General features: G+C 37.3%; 1 protein-coding gene across 7 annotated transcripts in view; it reads left to right on the forward strand.

Annotated features, from left to right (window-relative positions):
• FRYL (FRY like transcription coactivator) overlaps positions 1-26701 on the forward strand; it is a 244767-nt gene that overhangs the window by 22372 nt on the left and 195694 nt on the right. For all 7 annotated transcript variants that reach the window (XM_029235869.1, XM_029235868.1, XM_029235870.1 and 4 more), the window contains exon 2: positions 14969-15145. The gene's annotated coding sequence lies outside the window, so the exon portion shown is untranslated. The remainder of the gene's footprint in view (positions 1-14968; positions 15146-26701) is intronic.

A 26701-nucleotide genomic window follows, 5' to 3' on the forward strand; every position in this document is an offset into this window, starting at 1 on the left:
ACTTTTCTCTGTATGGGAAGATGCTAGAGTCTGGGCTCATTGAAATCATTCCTTTGATATGCACCTTAGCTGTCTAGGGCCAGCATCCTGTTCTTTCCCATCCTGAGTCCCCTTAGGACTCACTGTTGGGAGTTGGATAATTTTTATTTTATTTATTTTTTAATTTTTAAAATTTATTTAGTTTTGGCTGCGTTGGGTCTTCATTGCTGCATGCGGGCTTTTCTTTAGTTGCAGTGAGCGGGGGCTACTCTTCGTTGTGGTGCGCGGGCTTCTCATTGCAGTGGCTTCTCTTGTTGTGGAGCACAGGCTCTAGGCACGTGGGCTTCAGTAGTTGTAGCTTGTGGGCTCTAGAGCGCAGGCTCAGTAGTTGTGGCGCACGGGCTTAGTTGCTCTGCGGCATGTGGGATCTTCCTGGGCCAGGGCTAGGACCTGTGTCCCCTGCATTGGCAGGAGGATTCTTAACCACTGTGCCACCAGGGAAGCCCGGGAGTTGGTCCATTTTTAAATCCGGTTCTTTTCTTTTTGTTGAGTTTTAAGAGTTCTTTGTATGTTTTTTTTTAAACAACCCTTTATTAGACGTGTGTTTTGCAAATATCAATATTTTCTCCCAGTCTGTAGCTTGTCTTCTTATTCTCTTGATACTGTCTTTTGCAGAGCAGAAGTTTTTAATTTGAATGAAGTCCAGCTTATCAATATCCTTATTAGTTCTGTCATGGATTGTGCTTATGGTGTTATATCTAAAACATCATTGCCATACTCAAGGTCATCTATGTTTGTACTAATGTTATCTATTAAGAGTTTTATAGTTTTGCATTTTAAATTTAGGTTTATGATACCTTTTAAGTTAATTTTTGTAAAGGGCCTGGTGCTTTCTATTTTGGAATGTTATTAGTTACTGATTCAATTTCTTTAATAGATACAGGCCTAGTTAGATTGCCTGTTTCTTCTTGTGTGAGCTTTTGAAGTTTTCTTTGCGTGTCTTTCAAAGAATTGGTCCATTTCATCTAGGTTATCAAATTGGTGGACATAGAGTTGTTCATAGTATTTCTTCATTCTTTTAAATATTCATGGGATCTGTAGTGATGTCTGTTTTTTATATCTGATATTAGTAATTTGTGTCTTTTCTCTTTTTTTCCTTTGTTAGCCTGGCTAGAGTTTTATGGATTTTACTGATTTTTTTTTTCAAAGAACCAACTTTTGGTTTCATTGATTTTTCTCTATTAATTTCATGTTTTTCGTTTCATTGATTTCTGCCCTAATTATTATTATTGCTTTTCTTCTCTTTACTTTGCATTTAGTTGCTCTTTCTAGTTTTTAAAAATGGAGGCTTAGTTTATTGATCTTCAGATCTCCTTTTCTAATATATGTATTCAGTGCTATAAATTCCCCTCTAAGGATTTTAATTTTTTTTTTTGCTGTATCCCACAAATTTTGTTTTCATTTTCATTCAAAATATTTAAAAATTTTTTCTTGAGATTTCTTCTTTGACCCCTGTGTTACTTAGAAGTGTTGTTTAATCCATGTGTTTCGAGATTTTTCTATCTGTCATTGATTTTGAGCTTAGTTTCATTGTGGTCTGAGAGTAGATGCTGTGTGATTTCTGTTCTTTTAAATTTGTTTGGTGAATGTTCTATGTGAGCTTGAAAAGAATGTGTATTCTGCTGTTGCTGAAGTAGTCTATAGAGGTCAATTATAACTAGTTGGTTGATGGTGTTGTTGAGTTCAACTATGTCCTTATTGGTTTTCTGACTGCTATACCAGTCCATTTCTTATAGAGGGGTGTTGAAGTCCCCAACTATAACAGTGGATTTCTCCTTGTATTTATTTCTATCAGTTTTTGCTTCACGTACTTTGTTCTCTTGTTCGGTAGATACATGTTGAGGATTGTTATGTCTTCTTGGAGAACTGACCTCTTTATCATTCTCTAATGCCCCCCCCCACCCCTTTTTTTCTTTTTCGGTACACGGGCCTCTCGCTGTTGTGGCCTCTCCCGTTGCGGAGCACAGGCTCCGGATGCACAGGCTCAGCGGCCATGGCTCACGGGCCCAGCCGCTCCACGGCATGTGGGATCTTCCCGGACTGGGGCACGAACCTGTGTCCCCTGCATCGGCAGGCGGACTCTCAACCACTGCGCCACCAGGGAAGCCCTCTAATGCCCCTCTTTATCCCTCATAAATTTCTTTCCTTTTAAGTCTGCTCTGTATGAAATGAGAATGGCTACTCTGTCTTTCCTTTTATTAGTGTTAGCATGGTATATCTTTTTCCATCCATTTACTTTTAATCTTTGTGTCTGTTTATTTAAAGTGGGTTTCTGGTGGGTCTTGGTTTTTGATCCACTTTGACGATCTCTGTCTTTTAATTGATTCATTTAGACCAGTGATGTTCAAAGTGATTATTGATACAATTGGATTAATTTCTATCATATTTGTTTTGTTTGTTGCCCTTGTCCTTTGTTTTCTTTTCTTTTTTATTTCCTTCTAGTCTTTTTCTGCCTTTTATGGTTTTGAGTATTTCATCTAATTCTGTTTTGTCTCCTTTGTTAGCATATCAATTATACTACTTTTTAAACTGTTTTTAGTCATTGTCCTGTAGTTTCCAATATATATTTACAACTAATTCAAGTTCACTTTCAAATAATACTATACTGTTTCATGAGTAGAGTGAGTGCCTTATATAGTAAAATAATTCTAATTCTTCCCTCCCTTCCCTTCTATCAGTGCTGTCCTTCATTTCACTTATAGGCATACATAATTGAATTCATTGTTGCTATTATTATTTTGAACAAATTGTTGTCTATTAGATCAATTAAGACTAAAAATTGTAGAAGTTTGTATTTTACATTCTTATTCTTTCTTCGATGCTCTTCCTTTCTTTATGTAGATCTGATTTTCTGACCTATATCATTTTCCTTCTCTCTAAAGAACTTTTTTTAACATATTTTGCAAGGCAGGTCTATTGGCAACAAATTCTCTCAACTTTTGTTTGAGAAAGTCTTTATTCTCTTTCACTTTGGAAGGATAACTTTGCAGGGTACAGAATTCTCGGTTTGTTTCTATCAACATTTGAAGTATTTCACTCCTCTCTCTTCTTGCTTGCATGAGGTGGGTGTAATTCTTATCTTTGTTCCTCTACAGGTAAGGTTTAGTTTTTTTTCTCCTCTGGCCTCTTCCAGGATTTTTAAATTTATCTTTGATTTTGAACAGGATATCCTGGGTATGTGTTTTTGTTTGTTTGTTTGGCATTTATCCTGCTTGTTATTTTCTGACCTTCCTGGATGTGTGGTTTTGGTATCTGATATTAGTTTGGGGAAATTCCCAGTTATTATTGTTCCAAATATTCTGTTTGTTTCTTTCTTTCTTCTCCTATTCTTATTACATGTATGTTAGATCTTTTGTAGTTGTCCCACAGTTCTTGGATATTCTATTTTTTTTTTTCAGTCTTTTTTCTTTTTTGCTCTTCAGTGTTCTCTTTCTTTTCAGGTTTCTATTGATATAGCCTCAAGCTCAGATATTCTTTCTTTAGCCCATCAATGGCTCTCTTTATTTCAGTTACAGTGTTTTAGATCACTGCTGTTTCTTTTTGACTCTTAGAATTTCCTTCTCTCTGCTTACATTGCCCATCTTTTCTTGCATGCTTTCTTTCTACTTTATCCGTTAGATACTATATTAATTATGGTTGTTTTGAATTCCCAGTCTGGTAACTCCAACATCCTGCCATATCTGAGTTTGGTTATGATGCTTGCTCTGTCTCTTCAAACTGTTTTTGTTTTTTCCTTTTAGCATGCCTTGTAATATTTTCTTGGTAGTTGGACATGGACTTACAGTACCAAGTGTAAGAGACTGATTTAAGTAGACTCTCAGTAATGTGGTGGTGAGGTGTGTGTTGGGGGGTCAGCCTGTGCCTCCAGACTGTGGATTTCACAAGTGCTTCTCAGTTTTCTTCTCTACCTTAGGTGGTACAGGATGGCCAGAGGGAGCTGGGGTTGGGTATTTCCCTTCTCCTAGCCCAGTTAGGCTCTGGTTAAAGAGTTTCTTAATTTCTCCTGAGGGCAGACTTTGTTAAGAAGAACAGAATGCTTTGGAGTATTTCAAAATATTTTTCCCCTCCCCCTGCCAGAAATTTGAGGGGATTTTTCTTTGATATTCATTATGAGAACCAGTTGGAGCTCTTGGAGATAAAACTCACAAGTATGGGATTCCCCCTATTATTGGTCCCCTTGGAGTTTTTTTTTTTTTTTTTCTGGTGGTACGCGGGCCTCTCACTGTTGTGGCCTCTCCCGTTGCGGAGCACAGGCTCGGGACGCGCAGGCTCAGCGGCCATGGCTCACGGGCCCAGGCGCTCCGCGGCATGTGGGATCTTACCGGACCGGGGGACGAACCCGTGTCCCTTGCAACGGCAGGCGGACTCTCAACCACTGCGCCACCAGGGAAGCCCCCCCTTGGAGTTTTTAACTCTCAGAGTTGTCCACACTGAGCCTCTAGCAGTTTGTCAGTTAAAGTTCAGGTTTTCTTACCCTGGCACTGGCTCCCATGGAAGCTTCTGCTCATGGGTTTCTGTTCCCGTAAGTTGTGATTCTCTGCACCTGCCTGTCTCCAGTTTTGGGAGTAGTGGTATGCCCTATGACCTCAGTCCTCTTATGAATCTTAAAAGAGCTGTTGCTTTTTCAATATGTTTATCTTTTTACTTTTTTAAGACGGAGTGGTGACTTCTAAGTGTCTTTTCATGCCGGAATGAAAACCGGAAGTCCCTCCTCACTTTTTCTATTACCATATAGTTTCCTTTCCTGGAGGCAACCAGTATTACCAGCCTCTTGTGGATCCTTCCAGAGCTAGCCTACTATTCTTAAAATTTTTTAAATTAAGGTGAAATTATTGGTTTTTGAAGGGATATTCCATTAAAATCTTCTGTTCCTATGGTTATAAACCATTTCTCATTATGCTGTCATGTTTGTATGTTTTTCTATCTCTGAAACATCTTTCCCCTTGTGTGATTTTCTGGATTTGCCGAATTTTAATTAATTTTATTGGAATTTTAAAATAATCAAGTTAGTTTATGCTGCAGTGAAAAACAATCCTCAAATTGTTAGTGCTTAAAATGCAAAAATTTATTTCTTATTCATGTCAAGTTCATGCCTTTTAGGCAAGTTGTATTCTGCCTACAGGTTTGGCAATGCACTTCCATATCAACACCTGCCTCCATAATTACAGAGACAGTGGGAAAGAGGTACAGAGCCCAGTGCCAACAGTTAAATGCTTCCATTGGAAGTTTATATATCAATTCTCCTCACATTTCATTGGCCAACACAAATCACATGACCATGCCTGACTTCAGGAGAGAGAAGGAAAGCCTAGAAGGAGAGGGAAAGTGAGTAATATTGTTAATATCCTCTATATCTTTATTATTATTATCATTTTTTACTGGTTGATTTGTTGTTTTTTGAGAGGAGTCTCCTCAAGTCCCTAAGCCTGGTTGTAGACATTCCTTTGGTAAGCCTTACTACCACTGTATCCCCCCAAGAGAGTGAATATCTTAGAAAAGGAAATGGTTTCACGTCTCACACCTTTGTTTAGAATTCTGCCAAGATCATTATCCTTGGAATTCAGAACATTTTGATGAATCTTGTATTTCCAGTTCTTTTAACACTGGTGATTTTTTTTTGTTGTATACGTGCTATCCTGTGTTGATAAATAGTACAGGCTCTGTCACAGCCTGGCATGAGATTTTATTCTGTCTTATCCTGCTCTTAAAGGATAGTCGGAGTCTGTTGAAAGTTGCAGTTAGTATTTAGCCCAGTGAATTTGATGGAGGGGGGGATTGAGCATTATCTTCTGGGGTGCGCCTCGGTGGAGTAGACTTGTAAGCCCGCTCTCGAGCACAGCAATAATGGTTGATGTCAGGGCAGATTACTTCTCCTTTCCCATTGTTCTTACCTTAGAATACCTCTGTGGGAGCTTAGAATTTCAGGGGTGGGGTGATACCCCTTTTTAATTTCTAATGTTGCTAGAGTTTTCCCTTTTGTGTTGATTAAGTTATCTCAGGGCTATTTGAACAGGCAGCTGACCTTGTTAAATATGTATTCCTAGGTTATCCTGTAAGTATTATTCCTCCTTTTAAGCTAATTGTTTGGATGCAGGTTGATTCAGGTCTTTAACAAGAAGAAAAGAAACAGTTTAAAACCTGTTATTTTCTGGAAACATTAGGTTACAGCTCAAAATGTATATAAGGTAGAGTATGCAAATATATTGGATTTATGTACTGAAGACAAGAAGTTTACCTCTTCCTCTGTCATTCTGTGCTACTCTTATCTCCTCTAAACGCTGTAAAATGGAACCTTATGAAGCAGTTAATATTCATTTTGTTTAATAAAATGTTTGAAAGTCTATATATTCGTTTATTTTTTTTATAGTGCATATCATGTATTACCTTTGACATCATTTATTTAATCAACAAATGCTTATTGTGTACCTGTGAGCTAGGAGATGGTGCTAAGGATTATAAATGTAAACAAGACAGTCTCTGCCCTTCTGGAGCTTGTTTTTAGTCATGTAGGCAAAGATTAAACAAATATTGGATGAAAAACTCTATGATGAAAAACTAAGTTTGTCTAGAGTGTGATAGGTTTTGGTTATTTCAGATTAGCATGGTGGGGAAGGCCTCTTTGTGGGAGCATTTGCAGTCATCTGGGAGCAAAGGAAGGAAGGGAGTGGGCAAGTCATACTCAAGGGAAAGACCTTTCCAGGCAGAGGAGTTAGCAAGTGCATAGGCCCTGGTGTGGGAATAAGCTTCTTCAACTTGAAGAGTAGCAGGAAAGCTGGTGTAGCTAGAATAGAGGAAAGGAAATGTTAGGGAGACCATGGGATATTTTTCTGCATTTGATGGGAAACCAGTGGAGGATTTTTGGGCGCAAGTGAATAAATTTATATTCTAAAAAGATCACTATGGTGACTGTGTAGAATTAAGGGGTGAGTAGATGCAGCAGCATCAGCTAAGAGGCGACATGAATTGTTTGGGCCACAGATGATGACGGCTCTGACTAGGTGGTAAGCAGTGGATGGGAGAGAGGTGGCCAGATTTAAGGTATACAGTATTTTGAAAGCAGGGTTGACAGACGTGCTGATGGATTAGATACGAGGGTGTGAGGTAAAGAAAGGAATAAAAGTGACTGCCAGATTTCTGGCCTGAGCATCTAGAAGAATTGTGGTGTTATTTACTGAAGTGAAGTGCTGGGAGTAGGCAGAGATTTAGGGGGCTGTATTAAGAGTTGTGTTTGACGTTTCGTTAGATGTGCAGATAGGTATTTGAATTTGCAAGGTTAGTGCTCAGTAGAGAGAGGTCTGGGCTAGAGATACCATCTATATGCTAACAAATTCCAGATTCGAATTTAAGGCCTTTAGCCTGGATAAGGTCCAGAGGTAAATGTCAGTGGAGAAAAGGGGCAAGGACTGGCCCTGGGCTCTGCAACGTGTGGAGTTGGAGAAGAGGCAGAGGAAAAGCAGCTCTTGAGGAAAAGGAAGAAAACCAGGAGAGTGTGGCATCTTGCCATCCAAGTGAAGAAAGTGTTTCAAAAAGGCGGGAGAGGAATGCTGCCGTGGAGTCAACTAAGATGAGGACTGATTATTGACCTTTGGATTTCATGAGGTGTGGAGGTCATCAGTGACACTGGCCAGCGGCCCTGGGGGTAGAAGAGAGGAGAGAATGAGATGAAGAAGGGGAGCTAGTGAAATACTGAATAGAGACAGTTGTCTGGAGGACTTTTATTGTAAAGGGGAGCAGAGAAACAGGGCAGTCAAGACAGGGCTTTTGCGGTGGAGGAGGGAGGAGGGCTCCCCCCTTTTATTCTCTTTAAGGTGAGTGATCATTATGGTATATTTGTATGCTAATGGACATGGTCCCTTAGGAATGGAGAAAAAAGATGTGAGATTTTTGTCACCTTGACGTTGATGTTCTCCTTTTTTTTTTAGTAAGAGGTGGTCGAGGTTAGGTTGGAAGTTTTCTCTACCCCACCCTCTTCAGGGAGCCTTTGTGATTTTCTTTTGTTTTCCTCTTTTTGGCTTGCTTAGTCTTATTGTGTATCTTGATAGATTTTTATCTTTCACATTTCTGGTAAATGGTGGTTATTAGGAAGTTGAACCAATTGTGTATTTTAAAAAATGTGAAAGACATTTAACAGGGAATGTGTTTCCCAAGGCCCATTGTTTACCACAAAAAGGAAACCACTGACTTCTTGTTATATCAGTAAAGATAAAATTATTTTGTGAATACAGTACTCCTTTTGTGAGTAACATTTTTCATACTGTGATCAAAAGAAATTATTATATGAAAACAGTAAGCTAATGGGAAATGTAGACTTTTGTTACAAATGGGAATTTACTTAGTGGGAGCCCTTAACATTTTTTGATTTCTCTTCAGAACATTTAAAATTCTTCTAATGGTGGAGATAGTTGTCATTTAAATTATGAAAAAATATAGTTTAACAAATTTAAAAGTTAGGTATCTAGTTCTTAATTTCTTGAAATGTAATAAAAAGTTTTAACTAATTTTAAGGGAGAAAATGTAGCAATACAGTGTGGTGGGAATATTTTTCACTCTGAAGCAGAAGAAGGAAATCCACAGTACTGTAAATATAGCTAATATTATAGTGAGAATATATTCAAGGGGTAAGTAGAACATCCATCACAAACTAGTATCTCCCCTCCCATTAAAAATTCATGCTTGGTAGAAAATTCCTCAGGTGAAGTTTGATTTAAAACAACAAAATTCATAGAAGATGAGGATGTTGTAATAATAGATTTCGGTTTACTGGAGACTGGCCTTCTTGAACCCTTGGACTTTTCAGTTGGAATTTTATCCCCTACTTCTGTCCTCTAGTGCCCCCTACCTCCCATACCTGTTCCAAAAAAAAATATATATATCTTTGGCAGTAATAAAGTCTCCCAACTTCTGAGTATCTAAGAAGTGTACCTATGAAAAAAAAAAAAAAAAAGAAGTGTACCTATGGACAAGCATCTCAGAAAGCTAGAGATTATAAAATGTTCAGATTCCAAGCCATGTTGTATTATAGATACAACTTTGTTGCATAAATGTGATTCTCAACTTTTTTTTTTGCCTACATATAATTTGCACATAAGGAAATAAATATATGTACATATGTATGTATGTCAGATAGTGACAAATTCTATGATGAAAACAAAATGGAAATAGGGCAGTGGCATGGGAGGTCCTCTGAATCTCCTTTTTCTCATTTACCAACTGGGAATAATAATAACCTACCTCTTTAGAGTTGTGTGGTCTTAATTTTGTGTGAAATGCACCTGGTTTGATACCTGGTATCATACCAGGTAATTGGGTACATGTTATTCTACTTTCCCTTTCTATCTGTAATTTGAGTCATCCAAGTCTGCAGTTTAGTGCCATATAATACGGTGTGCGTTAAAACCATGAGTTTAAACTAGAGTATGTTTAAACCATGTCCTTCGTGTGGTTTTGAAGTTCTTGCTGAAAAAGTAAATAACACAAACAAACCTTGAAGGGGCCTCATGTTTAGTGAAATAAGCCAGTCACGAAAGGACAAATACTGTATGATTCCACTTAAATAAAGTACCTAGAGTAGTCAGACTCATAGAAACAGAAGGCATAATGCTTGTTGCCAGCGCCTGGGAGGAGGGGGCGGAAGAGGAGTTATTGTCTAGTAAGTGCAGAGTTTCAGTTTTGCAAGATGAAAAGAGTTCTGGAGACGGATGGTGGTGGTGTTTGCGCAACAATGTGAACGTACTTAGTGCCACTGAGCTGTACACTTAAAAATGGTTAAGATGGTAAATTATATGTTATGTGTATTTTACACAGTTTTAAAAAAAAAGTGAATCATAAAACTACTCTATTTTGGTAAGGCTTGCCCTCCTTACTTTTGGTAGATGTTAGTGAATTAAGTTGTTTTTCTCTTTCCATTTTAATAAGATATAATTGACATGCAGCACTGTATAAGTTTAGGGTGTGTGGCATAACATATCGTGAAGTGATTATAAATCAAGTTCTTGACTAAATCTGAAATAGTGGGTTGCTGTTCTTATATCATAAATCTGTGTGAGATTCCCAGAAACTGAAAACTGTTGATTATCAGAAGTTTTCATCATCTTAACTTCCAGAGGTGTCAGATCTTAAACTGTTGCTTTGAGAGCAAAGAGTATAGTGTAGTAGAGAAAAGACTTTTGTTTTGTTTTGCTTTGTCTCGCATGTCAATTTAAAAAATATTTGTTGAGTCCTCATTATGTTGAATGAACAACAGTAACAACATTTGTTGAGTGCTATCTGCTGGCTATTGTTCTAAGTTTATGCTTAATAATACTTATAATACTTCTAACAATAATCCTTATAAAAAGTCTTACAGTTGAGAAACCCAAGGCTCTGATTTAAAAAGTGATTTTCTACTTTAAAAATGATTTTAGAGGAATTTAATGCATAGAAACAAAGGGAGGGCATTCCACATGGAAGAAAGATCTGGGCGTAGGAAGGAATGGGACATGTTTGCATAGAGCAGAGTTCAGCCTGACTAGTCTAGAGAACATTAGGGAAATGGGCTAACAGTTTATTCTCTTCCATTAGGACCTTGACTCTGAGGCTAAGGAATTTCTGTACTTTATTCTATAGGCATTGGGACTGTCACTGAATTACCAAGGCAGGGAGTTTTGTGATCAGAGTTTTGCATTTGGAATATGCACTTGGCAGCATTATCTGAGATGCATCAGAGTAGTGAGAGAGGGGAGGTCAGAGACCACTTAGAATTTTTTTGATGGAAGAGTATTTTAGTATTGCAGCAGTTGGGGTCAGAGTGTAAATGACTGACTTGATGAGTTGAGAGATGAGAAAGTAGAGGCCCAAATGTGTAGTAAGAGGAAATAAAGAGAAGTCTATGGTGCCTGAGCGTAAGTAAGATTTTTTTTTTCCTTAATGGTCATCTGAATATACAGGTCAGATGTAAGTTTGGCTTTGAAAAGGGAGGATTTGGAGGGTCCAAGAGGACAGGAAGAGGGACTTTAGCAGCCTTGAACTGAACTTGAAGAGTTTACATTGGGCATCTTCTTTCAGTTTAAGAGATGAGGGTATCTGTAGAGAGTACAGGGCTATGGTGGGCCTGGGAACTTGAAGGATAGAAAAGTTTCAACCTCACTAAGAGACAACTCAGTAGGGTCAACCATCAGTCTTTAGAGTGTGAGATAGAATAATAGTAGTATACTTCTGTTAGTCTTTTATACGAATAATTTACATGGAGTAGAATCTCTCTTATACAATATTGATTGTACAATCACCAGTAGTTAGAATGGTTAAATAAAAAATTTGTTTGAAATGAAAAATAATAGGAAGGATATATGCCTTAAATATTTTATAGTTGATAAGTGTATAAATGCTAGTACATCATCAATCTTTTTTATTTTTATTTTTATTTTTTTGTGGTACGTGGGCCTCTCACTGTTGTGGCCTCTCCCGTTGCAGAGCACAGCATCCGGACGCGCAGGCTCAGCGTCCATGGCTCACGGGCCTAGCCGCTCTGCGGCATGTGGGATCTTCCCGGACCGGGGCACGAACCCGTGTCCCCTGCATCGGCAGGCAGACTCTCAACCACTGCGCCACCAGGGAAGCCCCATCATCAATCTTTTGATGTATAGCTGAGACCTTTTCTTTAGGATATTTTTAAAGTAACTTGCCTTTTTCAAATCGTACAGCTTAATTTTCAGAGACAAAGCATTTTCTTTTTGCACTCATGTTTTGATATAATATTTAAATTATATAATTATAGTAAATACAACAGGCATAAAAAGATTTTGGAACAAATATAAGATAATTTGCTCTTGGTAGGCATGCGACTCAATTGTTGGGAGAAAAATGAGATGGTGTACCAGAGAGGACTCCCCATTTCCCCCCAAAAGGAAATTGAAACTTGGGAGTTATGGTTTGTCCATGGTTTTAGGATTGGCAAGAGTCTGGTTTTATCTTGAATCTAATGTTTGTCCTATTATGTAGTGTTGCAAGGTGATAAGGAATAATATGTGAGATACTGGTTAGTGGTGAAGTTATAGACTATATGTATATATTTTTTAATACAGTAGCTTTATTGAGATATAATTCACATACTATGCAAGTCACCAATTTATAGTATACAATTTGAGGTTTTTTATATTGACAGAATTGTGCAACCATCACCACAATTGATTTTAGAATATTTTCATCATCCCCAAAAGAAATCTCGTATCCATTAGCTCCCCATCTCCTCCCCCACTGTTCGGAGTCAACCACTAATCTATTTTCTCTCTATACTGTATGGATTTGTCTATTCATATAAATGGAATAATGTAATATGTAGCCTTTTGTGACTGGCTTCTTTCACTTAGCATAATGTGTTTCAGGTTCATCTATGTTGTAGCATGTATCAATATTTTTTACGGCAGAATCCATTGGATGGACATACCACGTTTTATTTATCCATTCATCAGTTGATGACATTTGTATTGTTTCTGCCTTTTGGCTGTTACAAATAATGCTATTATGATGGTTTCTGTAGTGTAGTGGTTATCACAAATAATGCTATTGTACACATATCTTTACATGGATGTTATTTTTTCATTTCTCTTGCTATATACCTGGGAGAGAATGGTTGGTCATGTTTAACTTTTGAGGAACTGCCAGACTGTTTTCCAAAGTGGCTGTACCATTTTATATTCCTACCAGCAGTGTGAGAGAGGGTTCCAGCCATACACTTGCCAACACTTGTTATTATCTGTCTTTTTGATTATAGCCATCCTAGTGGGTATGTATATGTTTTTAAAGTGATTTTATTTTTCTGACTATAATAGTAATAAATGCCCTTTGTAGATATTTTGGAAAATATAGAAAAGGATAAAAGAAAAAATCATTTATTTTTAAATCACTATTTAGAAATAATATTGAGGGGCTTTTTTCTCCATGTTTTAAAGTAATTTTTAAAATATGGCTAAAAGTATATATGATTTTGAGTCCTGCCTTTTTTGTTGTTTAACAGCATTTCCCCATGTTTTTTGAAGTTGTATTTTAATTTTATCCTATCAGAGAATGTCTCTTTTGTTCTCTTTGGCTTTTGTGTTCTTATTTTTTATTAATTTTTCAAATTTTACAATTATTTCAGAGGAGCCTGGAGGTGGAGTGGGAATAAATTTTTGTGGTTAATCTAACATGTTAACTAGAAATTACTTCTAGGTTAACTGCAGCATAATATTCTATCTGCTGAATAAACCATAACTTAGCCAACCATTACCCTATTTCAGACATTTATATTTCTTACAATTTTTCTTTATAAATAATGTAAAAAAATTTATATGTAAAATTCGGTCTTCATTTTGAGTTCTCAGGAATGAAGTTACTGGGTCAATCAGTAGCTATGCACGTATTAAAGATTCTTGTTACATATTGACAAATTGCTTTTCAGAATTTATATTTCCTCTAGCAATGTATATGTATTCCTTTCTTACTGTACCTTCACTAGCAATGAGTAAATGGGTAACAACTGAGTTTTAAGGTCCCTTGAGCAGGGATTTTTTTGAGTTTGTTCACTGATGTATGTATTGCTGGAAGATAGTAGGCACTGAATATATGTAGAATGCTACCAGTAGGAAAGAAAAGGGTTTCTCTGAAGGACAAGGAAATAATCTGCCATTCAACTTTCCAGGAAAGTAGCCTTGTTACACTGATCATATAACAGCTCATGTGTTTATAAAAAAGGGATGAAAGAGTAAAATTAAGCAAAAAAAAAAAAAAAGTAAAATTAAGCTTATTTGGGGAACTTGTTTTAAATTTTATATTGTTTGAACATTTACATGTTTCAAAGTCAAAATGACACTTTGAAAAGGCCTAACTTCCATCCCTGTTTCCTTACTATAACCCTGCTTTTTTTATACCAATTTCTTCTGTATCTTTACAGTGCTTTTTAATAAAAATTAACAAATAAGAATAGATATTCTTACTTCCCTCTTTCCCTCCCCTTTTTAAAAACACAGAATATAACAAAGTATATATACATATACCTTGCTTTTCTGTACTTGCTTATTTAGCATATTCTGGTGATGTTTGTATAGAAGTACACAGAGTGCTTCCTTATTTATTTTTACAGCTGCACCGTATTCCTTCTAATGGATGTATCATAGGTGATTTTACCAGTCCTCTTAAGTTGTTTTCAATGTGTTTCACTTTTACAAATAATCCCACAATAATCTTGCTGCACACGTTATTTTGTGAATGTGTAATTATATCTGTAGGAGAATGTCCCAGAAGGAGAGTTGTTGGGTCAAAAAATAAATGCATTCTTGGTTTTGTAGATATTGACACTTCCACCAGCAATGGAGAGTGCTCATTTCTTGGGGTTCCTCGGTGTACCTTTTGAAAAACAATAGTTCTAGGGTCATTACCTCAAATCCCATAATATATGTATCCTCAAGTACTATAGAACTCATGATGATGACCATTGTGTCATCAAGAAACAGGTAATTATGTTTAGATGGTGAGGAAATTTGTAATATACTTGAGAAAGATATTATAGGTGGTGAAAAAAATTTAAATTAGAACCTTTAAAGACAAATTCTGGGAATTCCCCGGCGGTTCAGTGGTTAAGACTTGGCGCTTTCACTACCGTGGCCAGGGTTCGATCCCTGGTTGGGGAAATAAGATCCCACAAGCCATGGTTCGAGGCCAAAAAAAAAAAAAAAAAAAAAAGACAAATTCTCATTTTCTTGTTTTTTCTCTCCAGATAGATGCTTTCACTATACAGTTGACATTTTTTTATAAGTAAGTTCTTCTTGGCCAAATTCTCAAGTAATAAAAACTAACTTCAATAATGATATATGTTATACAAAAACTGTTAAAATATTACAGCTTTTGTTTTAAACATGGCTGTTACTAATAACCAACCATATTTCTTTTCTCTCTCTTTTTTTTTTTTGTCTTTCAGCCTTTAACATTCCACATTCTGCTTTGTACATGGTGAATCACTACTGCTTTGCACCAGTGTGCCCACTTGCGTGCCTATAAAGTACAAGCTCCAGATTGAAAAATGCTTCTAGATGGATCTTTTCCAAATTTGGTGTCTTTTCTACAAACTCTGTGCCTCAACAACCCTTTCTAAGTGGTAAGTGATATGTACTTTTAAAAAAGAATAATAGAAATTTGTAAAACAATTTTTGTTTGGATTGCCTTCCCCCTTTTTATGCTGCATTCTCTTTTGGTATGGAATAAAAATATTTTATTCTAAAGGTTTCCCACTTCAGCAACTTGTTCTGCTCAATTTTACTCCTCTGCACCCCCAAAAATGTGTTTTGAGTAAATCTCAGAGATGTTCAAAAAACATACTGGCTAACTAGCACCTATGCTTCCAAAAAATCTTAGAATATGTAAAGGGACACACAGTGCCATGCTATAAAAAGAAGAGCTGGCATTACATACCTCTCTTATCAACTCCATAAATGTGCACATAATTTACAATTGCTAGGAATAAATATAAAAATAGGTAAACACCTTTATGTATATGTACTTTACATGCTCTGTATTATATATTGATATTTTACAAATAATTTCATTTTCATATACAAGTGGCAGTTTTTGATGTCACAAGATTATAGTTTATATTTATTTCATAATTAGAGATTTTAACTCCAAGTGTTTTTTAAATAATGATTTAAATTTATATATTTACTGCTATGGGTGATTACCACTTTTAGTGGTTATTACAAGTGAACTTATAAAACTGGGCTTACTAAAAGTAGTTTGATTTGGGAAGAAAACTGTTTTATGGAATGATAAAATTTTGGATTTAAGAAATAAAAAAGCTGTGAAAATAGAGTAATTTCAGTGCTGAACTAGAAATTGCACGTTAAGTGAGTTGTAAATGTTAGTATTTTATGATTTGTTATTGGTTCTGTTTTCATTTTGCCAGAGCCACAGATTCCAACTTTAGGTCTGTATATTTTCTTATTATAAGGCTGAGGTAGTTTTTCCTTTTGCTCTCTTTTCCTACCTACTTAGGTATCTTGAGTCCATTGGGTCAAGAACATCCTCTTCCTAGCAATTGTAAATTATGTGCACATTTATGGAGTTGATGAGAGAGGTGTGTAATGCCAGCTGTTCTTTTTATAGCATGGCACTGTGTGTCCCTTTTCATATTCTAAGAATTTTTGGAAGCATAAGTGCTAGTTAGCCAATATGTTTTTTGAACATCTCTGAGATTTACTCAAAACATATATTTTTGGGGGGGGGGGGCGGTGCAGAGGAGTAAAATTGAGCAGAACAAATTGCTGAAGTGGGAAACCTTTAAAATAAAATTATTGTTGTAAAATATCGAACATTCATTTTGAGTGTCAGTCAGCAGATAGTTTCCAAATGCCTGCTGTTTATGGATAAAAATACACAGTGACATTTGGCATTGTGAAGAGGTAAGTCATCAAATAGAAACCATGGCATTAGATGAGGATGCAAGGCAGGGAGGTTGCGTGAAGAATGGGGTACGTTTTAGCTCTAACTCTAACCATTAATTGCACAGTGTTCTTGAGTGTAAGTTATTAGTCTTAGTAGCCCTTGGTTTTCTCATCTATGAAATGAGTGAATTAACTAAATGGTTTATAAGGTTTTTTGCTGCTTTCATACACCTAACACTTTGTTATGAACAAATTGATAGATGTTTGTTTTTTTGAGGATACCTTTTCTTCTCTAGCCTTTCCAATAGAGATATTTTTAGACTACTTTATTTGAATTGTGGGGTTAGAATAAGGTCCCCACTATCAATCATTATCTTTTCTTTTTTTTTTTTTTTGGAAATATATTTTTAAATTATTTATTTATTTTTGGCTGCACTGGGTCTTCGTTGCTGTGCCCAGGCTTTTCTCTAGTTGCAGCGAGTGGGAGCTACTCTTCGTCGCAGTGTGCAGGCTTCTCATTGCAGTGGCTTCTCTCGTTGTGGAGCACGGGCTCTAGGCGCACGGGCTTCCGTAGTTGTGGCACATGGGCTCAGTAGTTGTGGCTCGCGGGCTCTAGAAGGCAGGCTCAGTAGTTGTGGCACACAGGATTAGTTGCTCCACGGCATGTGGGATCTTCCCGGACCAGGGCATGAACCCATGTCCCCTGTATTGGCAGGCGGAGCCTTAACCACTGTGCTACCAGGGAAATCCCTCAGTCATTTTCTTTTGAAGGTCATATCTTTTACTTTTTTTCTGCACATTCTTATCCTTCTCTTCTCTTGACCTCTGGAATTTTCCTTCATTTGACTCTTCATTTGTTCCCTTTCTGTTTCTCATATCTTATTAGTGGCTCTCATCATGTTTCCTTGACCTGTCTAGCAGCCATTGTTTTCATCTTAGTATTTTCAAGGATCCCTACATCTTACACCAGTGATTCTAATCCTGGGACCCTTTAAAAAAATACAGATACCTTCTAAAATGAGCTTGGGAGAAGGGTACGATATTTTGGCAGGTAGCTGAAACCTACTAGTAAACCAGCATTATTAGTTCACCAAGACTGGAGTCCCCAGGTTTTATACCTCGTCACTTCTTGCCTTAGATCACATCATCACTTAGTTAAATTTCTGTGGTCTTGGAGTCTCCTCTCATGATCATAACCCTCTATCGTGCCACACTTTTTGAATCTCTTCTTTGTCTTTATTATGACGTGTAGTTTCTTGGCATTTTGTTTTTGTAGTTAAGTTAGCTATCTCCTAGCTTCATTTGCTTTCTACTCACCCAAACCCCATGATCATATTTGCAGCAGCATCTTATGTTCTGTTGCCTTTTTAACTTTGTGAGGAACCTGTCCAAATCTCAAACCTAAGTTAATTTGCCATGTATATATTTCCTAGTTCCAGCTGCTTGATGCAGTTAGAAAAGGTCACATAAGTAAGTTTGGATCTACTAGGCAGTCATTTACTTGATCTCTAAACTGGTTCTTTTCAAGGTTGGCTTCTTACCCTTCCTTCAGAAGACCCCACACCTTGTCACAGTCAAGGTGTCTTTTTGGGGCTGTCTAGCATACTTCCTGACCTGTTCTTCTTTTCACTTCAGAATTTTTCTGTGTCTAAAGAAGAAATTATGTACCTTATTATAATTTTTATTATGGGAAATTTAAGACCTATAAAAGTAAACAGACTAGTGTAATGAATCCCCTTGTATTCGTGACTCAGGTTCAGTAATTATCATGTCATGGCCAAATTTTCAATCTCTCACTGACTTCCCTCCCATTCCTGTACTATTTTAAAGAAAATCCTGGGTATCATAAAATTTATTTGTATTTCAGTACATATCCTTATGTATAAGACCCTTTAAAAAATATAACCATGATACCATTATTAATCTTAAAAAAACAATTCCAATATAATCAAATATCCAATCAATGTTAATTCTAATTCTCTCACACGTTTTATTTACTTATTTATTTGCTTGCCACGCCACATGGCATGCAGGATCTTAGTTCCCTGACCAGGGATCGAACCCATGCCCCCTGCAGTGGAGGCATGGAGTTCTAACCATTGGATCCCCAGGGAATTCCCCTCACACATTTTAAAAGCAGTTGACTTGATTGGATCAGGGTCTAGATAAGCCCTTCCTCCATTGCAGTTGGTTGATCTTTCTCTTAAGGTTTCAACCTCCCCTCCCTTCTTTTTGTTTCTAAAATTTATTTGTTGAACAAATTGCGTCTTTGTCTTGTAGACGTGGATGTTTCTGATTACATTCCTGTGAAGTGATTAAGCATACACATCTGACCTTTGTACTTCCTGTTAATTGGTCGTTGGATCTAGAGACTTGCTCAGACTCAAGTTCAGATTCTTCTGGCAAGTCTTTGTCTTTGGGCAAGTGTCTCTCTGGTGCACACAACGCCTCTCTTTCTGTCTCTCTTTTTCTGCTGATTAGTTGCCATTTTGCCTCCATGCTGTAGATTAGGGGTTGGCAAACTTTCTCTGTAAGGAGGCAGATAGTGTATATTTTAGGCCTTGTGAGCCATCTGGTCTCCTCTGCTGCAACTACTAAACTCTGCTGTTGTAATGAGAAAGCCGCCATAGACAAAATGTAAATGAATGGGCATGGCTGTGTTCCAATAAAACTTTATTTACAAAAACAGGTGATGGACTCCCTGCTTGAGGCCTATTAAATCATTAGGGTTTGGAAAATTTTAATATTGTAACTTTACTTTTCATTTATTAGGTGAAATGTTCTATAAAGAGAAGCTATTCCATGTGTACTGTTTGTTACGTGGTAGTACAGTTTGTATAGCAAATGTTAGACAGAAGCTTGACAGTTTCCCTTGGCTTATGAATTTCAAAGTAATGAATTGGGTATATTAGCTTTCTCCAACAGTGACTAATTAGGGTCTCCCCTTCTCCACATTCATTATGGACTCTTAGATTTAAACATATTGGATTTTTAAAAAATTCATTATGGTAATTACCCTTATTGATGCTCAAATTATTTAATCTTTGGCCAGTGGGAGCCTTTTAAGTTTGCTTACTGAGTTATTTTGACATGACTCTAGTAGTTTTTGATAGCTTCTTGATTATCTGGTATAACAAGGAGTTCCAGGCTCATCACGTACATTTCCTCCCCACACGTGGTGTCAGTAGTTTCTCCAAGGAGCCCTGATTCCTTCATTGGGGAATGGAATTTCAAGACCACAGTTTGAGCTCTAGAGATTCTCATTCCTAGTGGGTTGACCATTGTTTCTAGGCCTTTTTTGGTAGTCAGAACTAGGGAAAAATTTTTTTTTTATGATAGAGTACCTCATGAATTCATACTGATACTTCCAATTCAGTTTCAATACTATAAGATTTTTAGTTAATCTTTTTATTTTACATCTGTACCTTTCAACTGAAAATTCTAGTTCTCAGTGATACTAAGAATAATACAATTAGAATATTTCATAATTACTTATTTATAGTACCCCCATAATACACACAACAGTCTCAGAATAGCAGTACCAGCATTTTGTCTCTGTCTGCCTTCTTTTCTCAATCCATGTTGTTGTATGAAATATTATCTGTTGCTGTGTAACAAATCACCCCAAAACTTAGTGACTTAACACAGCAAACGTTATTATCTCACAGTTGCTGTGGGTCAGTTTCTGTGGGGTGCAGCTTAACTGAGTGCCTCTAGCTCAAGGTCTCTCATAAAGCTGCAATCAAGGTGTTAGCTAGGGCTGTGTATATCCCAGGGCTCAGTTGGAGGAGCCACAAAGGAGCCTTTTGGGGTGCTTTGAAATGTACTCATGTGATCATTGGTAGGTCTCAGGTCCTTTCTGGCCATTGGCTGGAGACCAGTCCCTCAGGCCTCTCCATGAGGCAGCTAACAACATGGCGCTGGTTGTTAGCTTGGAGCAAGGGAGGAAAGGGTATCCAAGATGGAACCCATGGCCTTTTTAGTAACCTGTTCTTAGAGTGACAGCCCAACACGTATGCTGCATTCTTTTATTTATTTTTTAAGTTATTGTGGTAAAATATACATAACATAAAATGACAGTTTTAATCATTTTAAAGTGTATAGTTAAGTACATTGCATTAAGTACATTGGCATTAAGTACACTGACATTGTTGTGCAATCATCACCACCATCCATCTCCAGAACTTTTTCCAAACTGAAACTCTACCCATTAAACACTAACTCCCCAGTCTTCCCTTCCACATCCCCTGGTAACCACTATTCTACTTTCTGTTTTTATGAATTAGACTACTCTAGGTACTTCATGAGTAGAATCATACAGTATTTGTCCTTTTGTGACATGCTCTTTTCACTCAGCATAATGTCTTCAAGGTTCATCCACATGACAGCATGTGTCAAAATTTCCTTCCTTTTTAAGGCTGAATAATATTCCATTGCATGTATATACCACATTTTGTTTACCCATTCATCCTTTGATGGACATTTGTTTCCTCCTTTTGGCTATTGTGAATAACACTTCTATGAATATTGGTGTTCTACTGCATTCTTTTCTTAGAAGCAAGTCTCCAAATCCAATTTATACTAAAGAGAAGTTAGTTATATAACAGTGTAATACCAGGATGTGGGGATCATTGGGTCCCTCCTAGGGGCTGCCACCACACTGTTTAAGTTAGTCTTAATAATTGTTCTGTATAGTTCTGCCACCAACAGGGTATACATTTAAGTTAACTTATTTAATTTTTTAAAATAAATTTATATTTTATTTATTTATTTTTGGTTACGTTGGGTCTTCGTTGCTGTGCGCAGGCTTTCTCTAGTTGTGGCGAGTGGGAGCTACTCTTCATTGCGGTGCGTGGGCTTCTCATTGCAATGGCTTCTCTTGTTGTGGAGCACGGGCTCTAGGCATGTGGGCTTCAGTAGTTGTGGCACGTGGGCTCAATAGTTGTGGCTCGCAGGCTCTAGAGCGCAGGCTCAGTAGTTGTGGCACACAGTTTTAGTTGCTCTGCGGCATGTGGGATCTTCCCAGGCCAGGGCTCAAACCCGTGTCCCCTGCGTTGGCAGGCGGATTCTTAACCACTGTGCCACGAGAGAAGTCCCTAAGTTAACTTATTTTATTTTTGATATTTAATGACTGTTCTAAAATGTAATTTTGTTTTATAATCATGTATAATAGTTTCATGTTTCCAAAGTCAAATCCACAAAACAAGGTTTATTCAAAGGAGTCTAACTTCTATCTCTGTTTTCTCTACCATTTTCTTTCTCTTTCTAAGTAATTATATTCTAAAACCAAGTTTAATATAAGTAGGCTATGTATTCATATTCCTCCTTAGACAAGTGATAAAATATTATATGCTTTCTCTTTTCACTTAACATATTCTGGAGATCACTCCTTAGTAGTAAATTACTAATTCCTTTTTATAGCTACATAATATCTCATTGCATGAATGAAAAAACAGTGCTATTTAACCAGTTCCCAAATGATGGGCATTTGGATTGTTTCTAATTTTTTGTAAATAGTACTGCAGTGGATAACTTTGTAATTCATATATATGTGTTTATATTTTTGCCATTGTACATTTGGGACAGATTCCTAGATGTGGAATTGCAGGGTCAAAGGGTAAATGAGTACACAGTTTTATACATATTGCCAGATTTATCCTGATAAGAATTATATCTCTTTGTGTTCCCATCAGTAATGTACGAGAGTGCCTCTTTGTGTATATATAACCTTATCAACAGAATATATTGTTAGAATTTTGGGGTTTTTGTCCTCATTGTAGTGTTAATTTTTATCTCTCATTATGAGTGAGGTTGAATATCTTTTTTTAACTTTAAAGTTTTATTCATAGACATTTCAGAACCACTTAAATCAACTGTGGATTTTTTTAGACATAACATACCGTGTTTATCTTGGACATATTAGGCTGAGTATCTTTTTATATGGTTGAGGCATTTGCATTTCTTTGTTTTTTAACTGTCCATTTCTTTAGCTCTTTTTCTCTAGGTTTGTTCGTGTTTTCTATTTTGTAAGCTCTTTACATATTAGGAATATCAACATTTTGTGCATTTGCTTTCTTCTTCCTGCCAGTTAAATAGAGGTAGTCTCTAATCTGCTTCTAGTTTGCTTTGTTTTGCTTCTTATCCTTTTCCATTAGTGTTACATTTTTTCTTCTGGCTAAATCATTATTCAGTATTTGATGACTCCACTTCTGCAGCTCAAACCTATCCCACCATTTCTTCAAACTCAACATGTCCCAGATAGGATTCAACTTTATCCACAAACCTGATATTCCTGTGTTCCCTTTGTCAGGTATGGCGTTACCATTTTACTACTTGAGAACTTGGAGTGATCTTTTATGGTTTATTTATTATTAATTCAGTAAGTATTTGTTGAGCACCTACCAAGTGCCAGGTACTGGACTAGGCACTAGGTAACAGATAGTCACAATCCTAGCTCTCAGGGAACAGTCTGATGGGGGAATAGGTAGTAAACAAATATACACACAAACCCATGTCTCAATGGGTGGTAAGTATTTCAAGAGAGAATTTATGGGCTGGGACACGTGATTAGATTGGAGAGGTTAGGGGGTAGCCTTTTAGGGAAAGTGACATTTAAACTGAGATTTGAAGGTTTGTTAGGGTTCACCTGGTGAAAAAAATTGGGGTTCCAGATACAGGAAACAGCATGTGGAAGGATCCTGAGGCAGAAAAGAAGTTCTAGGAAATGATCAGACCAGTTTGGCTGGCATGTAGGGAGAAGGGGTAGAGGGCCATGAGATGTGATCTGATTTACTTTGTAAAATGATCACTCTGGCTCTAGGGGTGGAGGGGATGTGTGTGTAGAGGTTGATGAGGAGGCTGTGGTGGTAACCGTGAAAAGTGGAAGTGTCGCATTCATTCTCTTAGTGACATTCTTTCAATTCTACTCTGGTGCTTTGTTGTTTCTTCCCATATTTTTATATCCACTGCCCTCGTTCAGAAAGTCACCTCCTGACTACTCTGATGGGTTTTTACAAATTGGTCCCACGCTGTTTTAGTCTCTGTTCGCCAGCCAATCTGGTTCAGAAGCAAACTTAGAAATCCCAGGTCTGTTCATATCACTTTCTTTCTCGAAAACTCTTGGTGGCTCCCTGTGACTGTTAATGTTATGTGTCCACTTGACTGGGCTGAAGGATGCCCAGAGAGCTGGTAAAACATTATTTCTGGGTGTGTCTGTGAGTGTGCTTCCAGAAGAGATTAGCATTTGAATCAGTAGACTAAAGAAAATCCTCCCTCACCAGTGTGGGTGGGCGTCATCCAATCATTGGGGACGCAAGTAGAACCAAAAGGCAGAGGAAGGGTGAATTTGTTCTGTCTCCTTGAGCTGCGGCTTCCATCTTCTCCTGTCCTCAGGCGTTTGAGTTCCGGGTTCTTGGGCTTTTGGACTCTGGGACTTACACCGGCAGCATATCACCCTCACCCCCGACCCCAAACCCCTTTGGCTTCAGACTGAGAGTTACACCATCAGCTCCTCTGTGTCTCAGGCCTTCAGACTCGGACTGAATTTTATCCCTGGCTTTCCCGGGTCTCCAGCTTGCAGGTGGCAGATCGTAGGACTTCTCAGCCTCTGTAATTGTGGGAGCCAATACCCATAATAAATATCCTTTTATGTATCTATATTATCCTGTTGGTTTTGTTTCTCTGTAGTCTCTGAACCTTAACACATTCCCTCATTGCAGAAAAATGAAAGCCCACCTGAAATTGAAGCCTTTCTCATTTTCTTTAAGCTTCAAGGTCTGCTACTCTGAGACTACTTTTCTTTAGGCAGCCAAGACTGATATTATTTTACCTCTTTTTTTTTTTTTTTTTTTCTGGTACGTGGGCCTCTCACCGTTGTGACCTCTCCCGTTGCGGAGCACAGGCTCCGGACGCGCAGGCTCAGCAGCCATGGCTTATGGGCCCAGCCGCTCCGCAGCATGGGGGATCTTCCCGGACCGGGGCACGAACCCGTGTCCCCTGCATTGGCAGGTGGACTCCCAACCACTGCGCCACCAGGGAAGCCCTCTACCTCTTTTTTTAAACTCATCTTCATCTTCTGTCATGACATCTCTGCCTCTTGAACCCTATTTCCCCTTCTCTCTCTTTTTTTTTTTCTTTCCCCTAAAGTCTCCATTCAGATCCTAACTGTTCCCCTAATCCTTAAATCTCCTCAGTCAGGTTGACTTTTAACATTTGTTGATATGTCAGTTCTAAGATTCATCACAGCCTGTGTTGTATTAGAAGCACTCCTGTATTTATTTGGAGTGCAAAGAATTGTGTATATTTCATTTTCTGAACAGACAAGAACTCAGTAGATATGTGTTGAATTGTAGGAGATTAGGGATCATTCCATGTGCTTAGATCCCTCACTGAAATCTCTTAAAAAAGAGGTAAGTCTCAAGTACAAGTTTATAAATATCTTGTATTGAACCTTCAGGGAGTGACCTCATTTAGAAATAGTAAAATCTGACTTGCCTTTTGAAACAGTCTTTACAGTTCAGTGGATATCAAATAATACTTAAACTCTCTATACTAGTTTGGCAAAAATATGTTTATATGGCAATATCAGAGAGTTCTTCTGACTTACTGGGGGTATATAGAGGATTAATACTCAATTTCCATGCTGGTGGGGAGGGGTCAATAAAGCCATGACTATGTAGCATATCTAAATGTACCTCTGCTTTTACCTGAGGTATCCTGCTGACTAGTTGTCCACTTAGACAGCTTCTGACCGGGTACCTCGCTAGGTTAAAAGTAGTGGTCTGCATGTTGACTAAGTTTAATATACTTGATTCTCATATGTGGTTTTGTTTGTATATCGGGGCCAGCCAGTATGTTTCGTTTGTGAAGAGAAGGGTCCTATCATTACTACCTACACACTTGCATAAATGATTTTATGTGTTCCATCTTTTAAAATTCTAACAGGTTTTCTTCTCTTCCTTATTCCCTCCCTTCTTCCCTCTCTCATTTTCTTCCTATAAATGAGGTTAAGTCACTTTGTCTAAGTTAATATAGCTTTGTATTGCATAACTGTGCTACATACAATGTGTTGCCTTCTCATATGAGGTCATTTCTCTGAACTTATAAGGGAAATGGGGTTTATACAGATTTGTCTTACATGTAGTTTTCAGATATTAATCTAACTTTTAAGTCTCTTTGGATCACCTCTTGAATTAAATGACTGTTTTTGATTTCTAATACCTATTGATGCAATAAAAGGGTTGGGAGATTATATAATCATTTTGCCTCCATACTAAATGGGATTTAATTTTGTCATTGGAAATGCAGTAGAAGCTAAACCTTTTAAAGCTATTTTTAAATTAAATTTCCTAAAGTCACATTTCAGATTTTGGGTGTTTCAGCAATGTTAACTAATGAGAAGTATTTTGGTTGTATTATTTTAAGGTAAAAATATCTTAATAGAAATTTTAAATGAGCTTGCTTCAGATTAAATTAGGACATTAAGTCTTAGTTTCTGGAATATGAATTTTTAAAAATCACTGTGAAATATTAACTAGGGCAGGTGCTTATAGGTAAGAATCATATTATCATTTGGTACTGTGATCTTCAAGTTTAGAGTGATGAAGGATTTTATTTTTAAAACTAAGTATCTGTAAAACAAAAAAATGTTTCAAGCAGCTCATGGTTTGACAGGTTTATGAAAGGCTTGAATGATAAAATTGTTGTAAGTGAAATATTGCATTCGACGTAGGATTTATGTAACTAAGTGAGGGTGAAAAAAACCTGATGAGGTGGGAGAAATGACTCAGTTCCTCACTTTGCACTCTCCATTTTAAATCCTGCATGAATATTACAGCTTCAAATATAATCACAACATTAATTCAGAAGCCTGATATATTAAAAGGTAAGCTTTTGTTGTTTTATAATAACTCCATTTGTACCATACTGGAACTTTCTAGAACAGTCTCTTTCTAGGACAGTTTAGGGGTGGCTGTAGAGCTGGATGAATCACACCACACTGCCAACTCCTTAAGGTTTATGTCTATTCAGTGTTTGTGTCCTTCACTACATAGCTTGATATATCTATCAAGCTGAGCTAGTAAAGGTAGTAGAATTATGTCTATTTTCATTTATTATACTGTACCTGGTGTTACGTTTCTAGGAACGCTAAAGTTTTTTGGGAAGTTGGTCCAGAGTCAACATTCAAAAAGCATAATTCCAATGACCCTGAATCCACTAAATTGAGCCAGGGACCAAAAATTTTCTCAACATAGAGCAGGAATAAAGGAAAAGAG

This window comes from Monodon monoceros, unplaced genomic scaffold (assembly GCF_005190385.1).
Source record: "Monodon monoceros isolate NGI ecotype Baffin Bay Population unplaced genomic scaffold, NGI_Narwhal_1 Super_Scaffold_20, whole genome shotgun sequence".
NCBI lineage: Eukaryota > Metazoa > Chordata > Mammalia > Artiodactyla > Monodontidae > Monodon > Monodon monoceros.